Source organism: Rhodamnia argentea, chromosome 2, assembly GCF_020921035.1.
Source record: "Rhodamnia argentea isolate NSW1041297 chromosome 2, ASM2092103v1, whole genome shotgun sequence".
In the NCBI taxonomy this organism is placed as follows: Eukaryota; Viridiplantae; Streptophyta; class Magnoliopsida; order Myrtales; family Myrtaceae; genus Rhodamnia; species Rhodamnia argentea.
The window spans coordinates 19078596-19093822 of record NC_063151.1 but is presented as its reverse complement, the minus strand read 5'-3'; the positions used below and the strand labels follow the sequence as shown (position 1 = coordinate 19093822).

General features: G+C 41.3%; 1 protein-coding gene and 1 long non-coding RNA gene across 2 annotated transcripts in view; one reads left to right on the top strand and one right to left on the bottom strand.

Moving 5' to 3' along the window:
• Positions 1-7370, top strand: part of LOC115739559 (probable LRR receptor-like serine/threonine-protein kinase At3g47570) — an 83680-nt gene extending 76310 nt beyond the window's left edge. Inside the window, exon 3 of the mRNA XM_048274501.1 lies at positions 7149-7370. The gene's annotated coding sequence lies outside the window, so the exon portion shown is untranslated. The remainder of the gene's footprint in view (positions 1-7148) is intronic.
• On the bottom strand, positions 3862-14957 carry LOC125313839. Its single transcript, XR_007197512.1, has 3 exons — positions 14944-14957; positions 11734-11738; positions 3862-3993 (listed from the first exon to the last, which is right to left on the bottom strand). It is a non-coding gene; the product is annotated as an uncharacterized LOC125313839 (long non-coding RNA).
• Between the last annotated feature and the right edge of the window lie 270 nt (positions 14958-15227).

Here is a 15227-nt window from a genome sequence, read left to right as displayed (position 1 = left end):
GGTATATTGTTTGTTTGTTAAACCTCGCTGCTTAACATTGTGATATTCAATAAACGCCTCCTACCTGTAATGAGCAGGCAGAAATTTTCTTTGCAACAATTTCTTTATCTTATCCCAACGATCTACCTTCGATTTTCCCTTTCTAGCACGCTACTTCTTCACATGCTCCCACCATATCGAAGCATGTTTCCGTAGCCTTATAGCCCCTAATTTAACTTTCTGCTCTTTAGTCGGACCTTTAATATCAAAGATCCTCTTGATCGTAGGCAACCAATCAATAAACTCATCAGGATAAGCCTTACCTGCAAACTCGGGAACATCGATCTTTAGCAAGAAATTATGAAAATGGGGCTGATTTCTAGGTCGTACTCCCCGATTTCGTCTCTAGTTCGTAACCCCGAAAGGATTGACGTCCTCCTCTTCATCATCGGATGAATCCTCAGATTCCACTCCTTCTTCAGATTGAACGCCCAACCTTGCTCGCGCAATTTGTCGTTCCAAATCTTGGATTTGCCTTCCTCGCTCTTCAATTTCTATGTTACGCAGGTCTCTTTGACGCGGTTGTTCATCTACTTCAGGAACGACTCCACGTCCCCGACCAATACGACCCCGCAGTCCACGACCACTGCGAATCTGTTCAGCTATTGTTTTAAGGCAACCTTGTGCTCGATACCAAATAATGCCGCAACGCAATAGAAATTGGCTAAACGGAAAATTGAAATAAAAAAGAGGAAGGGAAAAGTACACTAGAAGTGTCATAACTTTTGTACGGCGTTCACTTGAGTGCCATAACTTTCAAAACATTCACTTAAGTGCCATAACTTTAAAAAATCATTCACTTGAGTGCCATGCCGACGTAGACGCCGGAAAAGCCGACATGACTCCCCAAAAAGCTGACGTGGCTCGCCGGAAAGATGACGTGGTACGCCGGAAAGCTGATGTAGCTCGCCGAAAAAATCGTTCACTTAAGTGCCATGTCGAAGTAATGAACGATTTTTTAAAGACATGGCACATAAGTGAACGTTTTGAAAGTTATGGCACTCAAGTGAATGTCGTACTCAAGTTATGGCACTCATGGTGTACTTATCTCAAAAGAGGAATAAATCGTTCTCTCAATTGCGATTACCAAAATTGATAGAATCTCAAAAGTCCGCCTCCACTAGAAGTCTTAAACACCCTTTTATATGGTGTTAACCTTAATTTCAATAAGAAACACAAAATTATGAAAACGCCACTGGAATTACGAAAAATGCCTAAAAACCTATATAAACAATTCTGAAACGCGAAAAAACGACGTTAGTCATAGCAAAGCGGTGAGTTTTGATCAACGGCCCGTTTCCATGCAGTTGACCAAAATTCAGCCCATTCCGAGTTCGCCATCTCTATGTGCATCAAATTGACTCAAGTGTGATTGTATTCTCCATTGTATCGCTTGATCTATAGCAGAATCATGTGTTGTTCTCCTCGGGAACTTGGGTCACACCGACTAAACCACATAAATCTAATTCCTGTTTATTTTCTTATTTTGTCTATTTTCTTATTCGCTTGCTTGTTTCCGCAACACCATTAATATGGAGAAGTTAATGAATTTAAAAGTTTGAAAGTAAAGTTTCTTTGCATCTTGACAAAATTATTGGTCATTAAAATGCACACACCTATTTCCATGGTGAAAACTTACTACCTCAAAAGACGGACTTAGTATAGTCCTTTTTCACGAGAGCAGCACTTCGAGTTCACTACTTAGGATAATCACTCACCTAAGTTTCATATGAAAGTCATTAATCACATCGTGAAATTATCAACTATTAATTGGCTGAAAGTTAATTTTCCTCTTAGAGAGTATTCACATCAAAATATAACTAGTTTTTAACTAATACATACATTCCTTGCAACGTCGTCTCTCAGCGATGAGCAGGTTTATCAATCAACTACAAAATGATTTTGACTGATTAAACTATTTTTAGTCTAGTGATATTTACCAATGACAATGGCCACTAATCAATCAGGCTTGATCATCAGTCTTCGGTTTATTTTCCGAAGTAGGAGACTTCTAATATTTTGTGTGCCTTGGTTGACTTCAAGTCAACATTTGCAAGCCATCTAGATGTGCCTATCATCCATCCCTGAATACACGCACACTTGTTAGAATTCATATGATATGTTATGCTGCAAGAACTATGCTGAAGTTGCTCGATTTCCTTGAGATACACATTGGGAATCATGTCAGAGCATTTGGCATCCGTTGCTTATTAGGAGCATCTCGAATGGCGGCTTGAGTAATATAAATATTGATAAGAATCTAATGCTCTGAAAACTCTCCGGACAGAGAGTTAACTAATAGAGAGGGAGATAAATAGTTCAACTCGTTCACATTCGCGAAGTGAATGTTCAACGGGGCTTTTTGCGCTTGCTGCAACAGCCCCTTCACACAGTAGACTCCACTTTGAAATTGGTATGTGGAGGCATTGCACTGATTGGACTTGAAGGGAACATCCCGACGGCCCGCCCTCTCTTAAACTGACGTGACCGACAGCTGTTGGTTGCCCCGGTGGTCCACGCGGATTGTGATCGGAACATGCCAAGAAAACATCGCAGCGGCTCTCCCGCCGCATATGCGGTCAGAGACGATGAAAAGTAGCACGTACAACTTGACGAATGGGCAGTGCACTCAAGGTCAACGACGGTCGATGGTTGATAGTTTCCCATCCGCCGAATGACAACTCATTGTCTTGACTTGTCTGCAGAAAAAAAGAACAGAAAAGAGGAGCCCTTCAAAAGATCTGAAAAAACAACACCTTCTCATAATAAGGTTATTACTAATTAATTGTGTATGCTGAATACGAGAATAAGAACTGTGAGATCTTCAATAAAAAGATGTCTTACCATGTGACGGGTTATCATTGGTTAAATTTTTTTGCAGTATTTCGTTGCCAAACGGTCGGTCAAAATTGGTTGGATGGAACTGAATTGAAGCAACTGCAAATAGTTTAGAACTGAATTATCAAAAAAGAAAGGCTTAAAGCTGAATTGGCGCAATTACAATAAATTTAAGATTTTTTTTGGTAATTTTCTAAGAAATGGTTAATTCAATAAGATTTTCCTGGCAAAACTTAGCCAAATTAGGCTATAACAACCAAAATCTGCCAACTATAGCAGCAAATTTTCATGTCAAACAATTCCATGGAAACCAATTACGGTTCAAAAGTGTTGAATGGACAAAGTTCATCGACCATAATGACTAATTTTTCGTAAAAAAGTAAAAGAGTGCCACTAGTTGCGTTTCAATGGGAAGATAACCTCTTTCTTTTCCTTGCCATGAGCAGTTTGACTGGAAGAAACTCTCTCTCTTTTTCTTTTTATAGAGCTCTGAATGACCCATAAAAAGTAAAAGCAAGAACAAAAAATAGAAAGACGAAAAGCGCAAGCTGTCCAAGAAAAATCGACACCTTCTTTTGGATCTCTTCACAGTTTCCACTAGCATTGATCCTGCCTCTTGTTTCTTCTTGCCTTTGCTTTCATATCTACCCGTTTTCATCTGCTTTGAGTCACGAAACTCGTAAGCATGAGCTTTGCAGAATTTCCATCAAGCCACTTGCTTCTTGCTATTGTTCTTGTACTGTGCTTTAACGAATTCTCCACCACCACCAATGAAACAGACAAGCTCGCGCTGCTCGCATTTAAGGCCAGCATAACAGTAGATCCTTTCGGTACGCTCAACTCATGGAACAATAGCATCGGATTTTGCCAGTGGCATGGCATTACATGCGGCCGGAGGCACCAGAGGGTCATCGTCTTGGACTTGCACTCACAAGGACTCTCCGGATCAATCTCTCCTCACATTGGAAACCTCAGCTTCTTAAGGGAGATGTGGCTACAAAACAATAGCTTCAATCAAGAAATCCCTCCACAACTCGGCCGGTTGCACCGCCTGCGTATCCTACAGTTGGAGAACAATTCATTGGTTGGCGAAATTCCCAAAAACATGTCGAGTTGCTCAAGTCTGGTCACCGTTAAACTTTCAAACAACGAACTAACTGGAGAAATTCCTGAAGAGCTCGGTTCATTGCCGAAGCTGCAACACTTCGCTTTGGGTTGGAACAATCTAACCGGGAGTGTGCCTTCCTCCATTGGGAACTTATCTTCATTGAGGATTCTTTTTTTAAGCAGAAACAACTTGGGCGGGAGCATTCCTGAAGTTTTGGGTCACGTGACAAACTTGCAAGCGATTGGCGTTGAAACAAACAGATTGTCAGGTACAATACCACCTTCGTTACTGAATCTCTCTTCGCTCGCTGTGTTTGACGCTGGAAACAACTGGATACAAGGGACTCTTCCTGCAGGCATAGGCCACAAACTCCCAAATCTTGAATTCTTCAGCATTTTTTCGAACAAACTTGAGGGGTCGATTCCTCTATGGATATCGAATTGCACAAAGCTGGGCATTCTTCAACTTAATGTTAACAGATTTTCCGGAAAAGTACCTTCTTTGGAAAATTTGTTTAAGCTCAATATGTTTCGAGTTGGTCTTAATCAGCTTGGATCTAGAAAACCTGAAGACCTGAGCTTTCTTTGCTCGTTAACAAACAGCACCGGATTAGGGACGGTGGCTGCTGGGTGGAACAAGTTTGGTGGGGTGTTACCTAAATGCATAGGTAATTTATCAACCACTCTCACAATGTTTTCTATAAGCGAGAATCAAGTATCTGGTGAGATTCCAAAGGAAATAGGAAATTTTATCAACCTGATTTATTTGGATATGAGTTCCAACCAGCTTTCAGGTATTATCCCCTCCAATTTGGGGGCTCTACAAGATTTGGCGATGCTGTCTTTAAATGATAACAACCTGGGAGGTAGTATTCCGTCTTCTTTGGGAAATCTAACCAAGTTAATTCAACTATCTCTTGGGGGGAACAACTTTCATGGGCAAATTCCTCCACATCTATCAAATTGCCGGTCTCTTGATATGCTTGATCTGTCTAATAACAATCTCCATGGTGCCATACCCCCGCAACTTATAGGTCTCTCATCATTAGCGATCATTCTAAACTTGTCTCATAATCATCTGTTTGGGGTTCTACCCACATATGTTGGCAACTTGAGAGTTTTAACTGCTTTGGACATCTCAAACAATTGGTTGGTAGGTGAAATCCCCAGTAGTTTAGGTCGTTGCACTTCATTGACATCACTCAGAATGGGGGGCAACTTCTTCCATGGGTCCATTCCTCAATCAATTGGATCGTTAGGAGGCATTGAAGAGCTAGATCTTTCACGCAATAATTTGTCGGGTCAGATTCCAGAATTTTTAGCAGTATTTCGCTCCTTGAAACTTCTGAATTTATCATACAATAAGTTTGAAGGCATGCTGCCACATGAAGGAGTCTTTAAGAATGTTACCGGTACATCCATTATTGGTAACAATGAGCTTTGCGGCGGACTGCCAGAATTTCACCTCCCCAACTGCATTTCCAAAAGTTCCAAAAGCAGCGGAAAGAAAAATATAGTAATATTTTCTGCTTCCATTATTTTCGGAGTTCTTGGAGTAGTTCTTATTCTGGCTTTTGTATATCTTTGCCGATTAAAGAAGAAAGTAAATGAACCAGCTTCGAGTTCGATAAATGATTCACGTCCGAACGTGTCGTATGGGGCACTTCTAAAAGCAACAAATGGTTTTTGTTCGACGAATTTGATCGGTGTTGGAAGCTTTGGTTCTGTTTATAGAGGGATACTCGAGGACAATGGAACTGTCGTTGCCGTGAAGGTGCTTCATTTAGCCCGTTGTGGCGCTTTGAAGAGCTTCATAGTGGAGTGCGAGGCGTTAAAGAACATCAAACATCGCAATCTCTTGAAGATACTAACAGTTTGCTCGGGTAGTGATTATCAAGGAAATGATTTCAAGGCCTTAGTCTATCAATTCATGGAAAATGGAAGCCTGGAGAGATGGCTACATCCAAACGCAACATCGACGAGAAATGAACTTCCTAAAAAGTTGAATTTCATTCGGCGGATAAATATAGCTATTGATGTTGCTTCTACATTGGAGTATCTTCATCATCATTGCCACATCCCCATTGTTCATTGTGACCTAAAACCAAGTAATATCCTCTTAGACAGGGAGATGGTCGCACATGTTGGCGACTTTGGATTAGCGAAACTCCTTCTTGGATCATCCCTTGGTACCGTAGTTAATCGGATGAGCTCGGTGGGTCTTAGAGGGACGATTGGTTATGCTCCACCAGGTACTCTCTCTCTCTCTCTCTCTCTCTCTCTCTCTCTCTCTCTCTCTCTCTCTCTCTCTCTCTCTCTCTCTCTCTCTGTGGCAAATTACATTCTGATTTGAAGATCCACACTCCAATTTAACCTGCACTATGATTTGAATGTGTGGCAGAATACGCGCAGGGATGTGAGGTTTCAAGAGAAGGGGACGTCTATAGTTACGGCATTCTCTTACTAGAGATGTTCACAGGGTTGAGTCCCACATATGACACATTCAGAGACAATTTGACTCTTCATAGTTTCGTCGCAAAAGCTTTGCCCGGACGACTACTCGAAATTACAGACAACGTTCTGCTTCAAGAAAGAGAGAGACATTTAGGCCCCTGTAGTCCCCAGCATTGGCTTTTCGAAAGCGATGGCATGTTTCAAGAGTGTTTGGGTATGGTGTACAATATTGGAGTTGCTTGCTCATACAGTGTGCCCAGAAGACGGATGAGCATCAGCGGAATTGCAAATCAGCTGCTACATATTAGGGAGAAACTGTTTGCATTGGGTTTACATGGAGAAGATGAATTACCAACAGCTTATGTTTAGCTCTTATGCGTTTGGGGTTGTTTGAGCAACCGGAAGCGGATAGGTAAGATAAAATCTACGACTGAAGATGATCTATCATTCTTTTTTCCTCAAAATGGTACTTAATCACGATTCTCCATCTGTGTCTATACATATTCTTGATTACTGTTTACTTAGAATTCCGTTCGGTTCCATAGTATTTTAAATTGAATCCAACATAAATTGCCCCGCCTTTTTTTTTTTTTTTGTGTGTGGGGGTGGGGAGGGGGTTGGTTTCTCTTCATTGTTATGATGCTCATCAAGAGAAATTGCAATCGATTATTATTGGAAATCTCATTCAAAAGAAAGCTTGGTTTCTGCAGATTGACTGGGAATGGCTTGCCTTGCTTTGTTTCAAAAGAATCCAAGAGCAGGAATTGGTCTCTGCTCCTAACACTATGTTTAGTCAGCTATAGACGATACGGTCGTTCTGGTGGGTGAATGAGGATGTATAGTTTCTGGATTCAGCATTTTGGCATGCGGTAATTCAAGAACACGTATTAACTGTTGACGCGCATAGCAGGAATTATCCAAGAATACTGTTGTAGAATGGTGTAACTTGAGTGTATTGGATTTATCTTGGGGTGCAAGTGCAAATTATTTTGTGCTGATACTTCCGAAGTTTATTTTCTCATTCTGGTGAAGTTACTAAATCGCCTTATCTACGGAAAGACGCTTAAATGACACATGCATAGAACTTATGATAGATGTGTCAATTGTCACTTAATATATGAATAAGCAACTTTTGACAGCAATATGCTTAAACTTACTTCTCAGAATAAATAGTGATTATTGGCATGGAGAAGTCACTGAATTTAAAGAGTTTGAAAGTATAGTTACTTTTCATCATGACAGAACTAGTAGTCATTAATAATTCGATATGCGTACGCCTACTTTCCGAGGTGAAAAGTTATTATTGTAAGAGACTTAGGACAATTCTTTTTTTGCCAAAACAACGCTTTCAGTTCACCACCGAGTATAAACACTTAAGTAATTTCTCATGTGGAAGTTATTAGTCGCGTGGAGCGATTATCTACTATTAATCGGCCAAAAGTTGATTCACATCGTAATGTAACTAGTTACTAATCCATATATGCATGCCTTACGTTGTCGTCTCTAAGCTGATGAGCAGGTTGATCAATCAACTTAAAATGAGTTTTAACTGATTAAGCTGTTGTTAGTCAAGTGATAGTTGTCAATGACAATGACCAGTTCATCAACCACACTTGATCATAAGTCCTCGGTTTATTTTCTAAGGAGGGGGAGTTGAGGGGATTTTGTGGGTGTTGGTTGACTTCAAGTCAAAACATCTCGAAAGCCATCTATGTGGATCCATCAGCATCATCCATTGGGAAAAGTAAAAAAAAATTCCTAAACCTATTACATTTGTACCAATTCAGCACTAAACCTTTTAATTTGACCAATTTCATCCTAAACTTTTTTGTATTTGTACAAATTCGGTCCATCTAGCTAAATTTGGCCGAAAATTGCTAATGTGGATCCCGACTATCCTATGCGGCATGGTTGGCAATGGCGTGGAATAATTTTAAATATTTTTTAAAAAAATTTAATAAATAAATAAATAAATATTTTAAAATTTTTCCCATTCCTTGTTTTTTTTTCTCTAACTTTGGCCGGCGAGGGCCGTGGTGGCCCTAGGTGAGGCCATCACGACCTTGAAGGCCCTCGCCTAGTGGCCGGCGAGGGTTGTCGGCAACCTCGCCAGCCAAAGTGAAAGGAAAAGAACGAATGAAAAACAGGAAAAAAAAACATTTAGAAATTTTTTTTTAAAAAATTATTAAAAAATATCTAATTCAGCACCAGCTACGCCACGTAGGACGGTCAATGTCCATATCAGCATTTTCTATCTAAAATTGGACAAATGGATTGAATTGGTACCAATGCAAAAAATTTATGATTAAATTAGTCTAATTAAAAGATTTAAGACTAAATTGGCACCAATGTAATAAGTTTATGACTTTTCTTATACTTTTCCCATCATCCATCCCTTAACACACGCACTTGCACGGACACAAGTGAAAGACCATGTGTTCTGTATGCCAACTTCTTCACTAATCAAGCTTATAGCATTCGAAAATGGACCAAAAAAAAGCTTATAGCATTCGAAAATGCGCAAGTATTCTTATCGCTTTCGCATATCCCTGATTTTGGAAAAAGTACACTAGAATTGCCATACTTTTGTACGGCGTTCACTTGAGTGCCATAACTTTCAAAACGTTCAATTAAGTGTCATAACTTTCAAAAATCGTTCACTTACGTGCCATGTTGACATGGTAGCCGGAAAAGCCGACGTAGCACGCGCGGAAAAGTTACTATAGCACTCAAGTGAACGATTTTACTCCGACGTAGCACTCAAGTGAACGATTTTTGAAAGGTATGGTACTTAAGTGAACGTTTTGAAAGTTATGGCACTCAAGTGAACACCGTACACAAGTTATAGCACTTCTAGTGTACTTTTCCCCTTGATTTTCATTCACCTTTAGATCTGATCACCTCCCATTTCACCAAAAAGGTTCCTCGACCAAAGATCTTTCACCAATGCGTCGGGACTTTGGTTTTTAGAGTTGAATCGGGTTACGTGACGATTCGCATAGCAAAATCATAGGAATGGCTACTCTAGGAAATAAATTGGATGATAAAATGAAGGTTTGGTACTAGAAAAACCCCAAACTAGTATACATGCGATAAATTCACAAAAAATCTCAAATTGATACATTCGTGACAATTTACCCTCCGTTAGTTTTTGTTAAATTAGATTAATATCACGAAAAATCTCAAATTGATACACTTGTCAATTGCCACGTGTCATCCAACTCAACAATTTGACAGTAAAATTTAAAAGAAACTAACAGAGGGTAAATTTGTCGCATGTGTACTAGTTGGAGTTTTTTGTAGTCAAAAATTAATTTGACGTAAATTTGTCACAAGTGTATCGGTTTGGGATTTTTTGTGGTATTAACCCTAAAATACATTATAAAGAATTGCTAATAAAGAATTGATAAAATAAATTGCTGAATACATTGATGAGTGTTATTGATTGCGGATCCCTACAAATGAAGTTCTCTCGACTATTTATAGCCAACTACGAGAGTTAACCGACACTGGCGGTTGTTATTTTGAATCCTAACTGCCCCAAGATTCTAGGACGGGATTCTCCGAAACTTTAGGGCGTAGTCTGATAACCGCATCTGTGTAGAGGTTTGGCTTCAACTCTAACTCTTCTTCATCCTTCATGTTGATACCACAGTAAACAAAATTCCTTTAGTCGACTCTTGCTTTCATGGACTGGCCCATATCGAAAACAGCTACCTTACTTGGCTGCCGATTCCAGCTAATGACTAAAACTGACTGGTCGACAATACCTCATGGGCTTCACTGGCCTATCACGACAGCACTGCCGATGTTTCATCCTCATCTTCATATGACCATACTGTTGCGCGGAACAAGCGATCGAACAATAAATAGACAGAACAAGAAAATAAATCGGACACCAGATGTACGTGATTCGGTCGTAGAGACCTACGTCCACGGGGAGAGCAGCAACGAATTCCACTATAGAACGAGCGATACACAGAGATTACAGACCAAACTCGAGTAACTCAAACACTCTCGGTATTTCCCAAGCCCCGATTACATCCAATAACGCACACAGTGTTTAGCCCCAATTCCTAGCGATATAATCTCTCAATCTCGCAGAGGAATTAAAACACAAATTCTTACCTCAAGAATTTCTCGACTAGAATACAAGAATTATTGATGTAATTCCACGAAGAAACCCACGTCAAGCACTCGTCTTAAGAACGGCGCTTCGAGACCCTTGTTACGGCCAAGTTCACGAATGATATATATACCTCCAAGAAGGGACGTTCGTTGGCCGACTCAACGTGGACTAGGATTAGGAAATCCATGCACACGGTCAACGTCCAAAACTTGGACTTTCTTCTTTCTGCACGCAACTTTTTCAACAACAAGAAAGCAAATCTTATCTTTTCTTTATTTCTTTCATTGTCGTTATCTTCAAGGAGTCCACTGTAAACAAAATATCCACATAATTTGGTCAAAGTCAAAGATTGCACTTTCCCCTTTTCTCATCCTTTCACGTGAACATATATCCACCGGCAAATATATGTGCCAATCTTTTTTTTTTTTTTCGTTCTTTCACGTGCTGGAGCATCCACACAATACATCGTCGGATTTCGTTCGAACTCAAACTCGAGACATATTTTAACAATCTCCACCTTGGCTCGACGTTTGAGCCAAGTCCAATCGCTTCGCTAGTATCCAAACTCCATCGCTACTACTCTCCCAACGGCCCCAATGGGCTCAACCGCCACAGACATCATCCAAGTCTAAGTCATGCCCGAACTTCGTCATAACCATGGACCTCATCAGAATACCAACTGAACATGCATCTTTAATCGCTCTACAAGGACATTCTGACACAAGCTCCTTAATCACAGATAAAGCAAAACCACCGTTGCATCCATATCTGTCGGGAGATCGAACATGTACCTTATCAATATCAGCAGTTACAACAACCATTGGCTTTACAGGCTCCACCTCGCTATAAGCACCATCTGTGTTGATTACCACGCTAGTACTCACTACCTCGGGAGTTTACGGTTGCAACTCCACCTCAAGCCGAACACCGTCCGGATCCGTATTAACACCGCCACAAACACTCCTAGCCCGAAGTACTGGAGACTCGTCAAAGGTAACTTTTCTGCTGCAAATAGGTGAATTTATATTCGAGCACCACAACCGATAGCCCCGCTCACCTCGTGCATAGCCATGGAATATGCACATTGCCCTCACATCGAGGTTAGCATCACTCACTCGATAATAACATGGGCAACCAAACATTCTAAAAGTAGAATAATCAGCAACGTCACCTGACCACACTTCTTTGGGAGTCCGAAATCCGATCACGGTCGATGGAGATATGTTCACCGGGTAGTTCACCATACTAAACGCATCTGCTAGAACTCTTCTAGCCATACCAGCACTAGAGATCATTTTACCGGCCATCTCTAGTAATGTTACGCTCATCAATTCCCGCAACTGTTGTGGTCTACCGGCACTAGTGCGGTGTTTCACTATGCCCTTTATCATGCAGAATTTATTTACCAGCTTCGAGCAAGACTCCATGCTACTGTCGGTTCGCACATGCTTGATCGACTTAGCGATCTCCACCTCGATCAAAGCTCTCGACCGCGTGTTCCCGACAACAAGATCAAACTTGTGCACCGGCACAGACACCCGTGTTTTCCTTGAGCGGTCGTTAGACTCTCGAACGGATGTCGACGTCTCCCGAGCGAAACCCGTCAATGTCTCACCTTGAAGTTCATACAGGCCACTATGCTTGATTCCTTTCATTATCACCAGGGCACCTCGAACAACCTTCAGAACTCTACCTTGTGAAGAATACCTGCATCCAACTGAATCTAGGGCACCCAAGGAAATTAAGTTCTTTTTCAATTCTGGAACGTATCTTACCCAGTCAATGTCCTCACAATACTATCATGCATCCTGATTTTAACATCACCAACACCCACAACATCGCATTCGGCGTTGTTTCCTAACCGCACTTTACTACTATCCGTGCACCGATAAGTAGCAAACCAGTTCCTGTTTGGTGTAGCATGAAAAGAACAACCAGAATCCATAATTCATCCGTCAAATGACGAATTCTCGAGTGGAGACAAGACCCTATCGACACCATCGGAATCATCATCTACAGCTGCAACATCATCTGTAGATTCAACTCTAATTCCCTTACCCGTTTCGTTTTTCAGCTTTAAGCAATTCGTTCTAAGATGCCATCTCTTGCCACGGTTCCAACAGACAAGACAACCGGTCCTAAACCGACAGCGTCTATTTGAGTTCATACTACTTCTACTACCAAGAGTATCGGTTCTTCCTCTATTTTCACCTACTAAAGCGGTAGATACATATTCGCCAGATTCTCTTCTACGGATGTCCTCGCTCAGAATTAAATCTCGAATACCATCAAACGTCAAACTTGTTGACCCGGAGGAATTACTAACAGCGATAATAGTAGTATTCCAACTATCGGGCAATGAGGATAATAGAATCAAAGCACATACCTCATCTTCAAAGTCAATATCAACTGAACTCAATTGACTAACGATCACATTGAATTCATTGATATGATTAGCAACCGACGCACCTTCACTCATCTTCAAATTAAACAGACGCCGCATCAAATAGACCTTGTTGATCGCAGAGAGCTTCTCGTACATATCCGACGGGGCTTTCATCAAACCCGCAGTGGTCTTCTCTTTGACGATATTAAATGCGACGTTACGAGCCAACGTCGCTCGAATAACACCCAACGCTCGTCTATCCAGCAATTCCCAATCAGCTTGCTTCATCGTCTCTGGTTTCTCCCCGGATAGGGGCAAGTGCAGCTTCATCCGATATAGATAGTCTTCAATCCGCATCTTCCAGAAACCAAAGTCCTTCCCCTCAAATTTGTCGATTTTCACTTTTACTTCTTCCGTCGCCATCGATTCGCTTCAACTCGACAAGCCTAGCTCTGATACCAATTGCTGCGCGGAACAAGCGATCGAACAATAAATAGACAGAACAAGAAAATAAATCGGACACCGGATGTACGTGGTTCGGTCGTAGAGACCTACGTCCACGGGGAGAGCAGCAACGAATTCCACTATAGAACGAGCGATACACGTAGATTACGGACCAAACTCGAGTAACTCAAACACTCTCGGTATTTCCCAAGCCCCGATTACATCCAATAACGCACACAGTGTTTAGCCCCAATTCCTAGCGATATAATCTCTCAATCTCGCAGAGGAATTAAAACACAAATTCTTACCTCAAGAATTTCTCGACTAGAACACAAGAATTATTGATGTAATTCCACGAAGAAACCCACGTCAAGCACTCGTCTTAAGAACGGCGCTTCGAGACCCTTGTTACGGCCAAGTTCACGAATGATATATATACCTCCAAGAAGGGACGTTCGTTGGCCGACTCAACGTGGACTAGGATTAGGAAATCCATGCACACGGTCAACGTCCAAAACTTGGACTTTCTTCTTTCTGCACGCAACTTTTTCAACAACAAGAAAGCAAATCTTATCTTTTCTTTTCTCCTTCTTTATTTCTTTCATTGTCGTTATCTTCAAGGAGTCCACTGTGAACAAAATATCCACATAATTTGGTCAAAGTCAAAGATTGCACTTTCCCCTTTTCTCATCCTTTCACGTGAACATATATCCACCGGCAAATATATGTGCCAATCTTTTTTTTTTTTTCGTTCTTTCACGTGCTGGAGCATCCACACAATACATCGTCGGATTTCGTTCGAACTCAAACTCGAGATATATTTTAACACATACGATGTGTTGTAAGAACTACACTGAAATTGCTCGATTTCCTTGAGACATTCGTTTTGACTACTGTTTCTCTTCGTTCCAAATTGACACACCCTTTCGGATGCAGCTTCTCTCCACCTTCGACGCGTGATTATCCTTAAAAAAATGAAAAGGACCACAAAAAGAAAAGAAAATAACGGCTGGGACCGTGTGTTGATCAGGTGAGAGGGACATTAAGGTGGCTAAACAAAAGGTTAAACTGAATATTTTGTGTTCTCCCTTAGTAGCGAGCTGGCACCTTATTGGAGAAGGGCTGCGACGTGGTGAACGGAAAGTAGTGCGCCGTTCGGAAGAGCGACAGAAGTCTAGAAGAGTATCGAGTCTGCTATTCATCTATTGACTGCCTAGACTGGCATTGCAGAACCTACTTTCACCTCCTAGGTTGTTAATGCGCTCGGACTAGGGACCGCGTTTCGCCATTCCCATTCGCCACTAGCCGTTCCTGCCCACATAGTATAGAGGGACAGATGGTCAAAATCGTCCTGATGATTTATGAAGTAATGCAAGACACTTATGACATTTGGCTTCTCTGGAGTGACATTCCTTGGTTTCTAACTCCAGTGGTCATCCTTCCCCTGCATGGACGAAAGCTTTGAGGCTTCACATCCCACGACTAACATACAAATAAGTCTTGTTTAGCTCTATCAAGCATCCGCAAATTGTCCCTGCTTTTAAACACCTGGATCGGCCATTTGAACCCCCTTTCCTAATCCTTACGTATAAATCGGTCGCCTTCTGTGCCTCCATCCCAGACACTCTACGATCCTCTGACTCAGATGAAAGTAAAAACGCCTGCTGCGACGATAAATTTTTCTTCGAATTCATGCTCTGTTCTCCCACACACAAATACACCAAAAGCATTCATTGCACATTTGACTTTTCTCGTCAGCCATTGGTTTTGGTTGATTGCAGCTCTTCAGCGGGATGCAGAACACGCTCAACATCAGACAGGAAGAGTCTA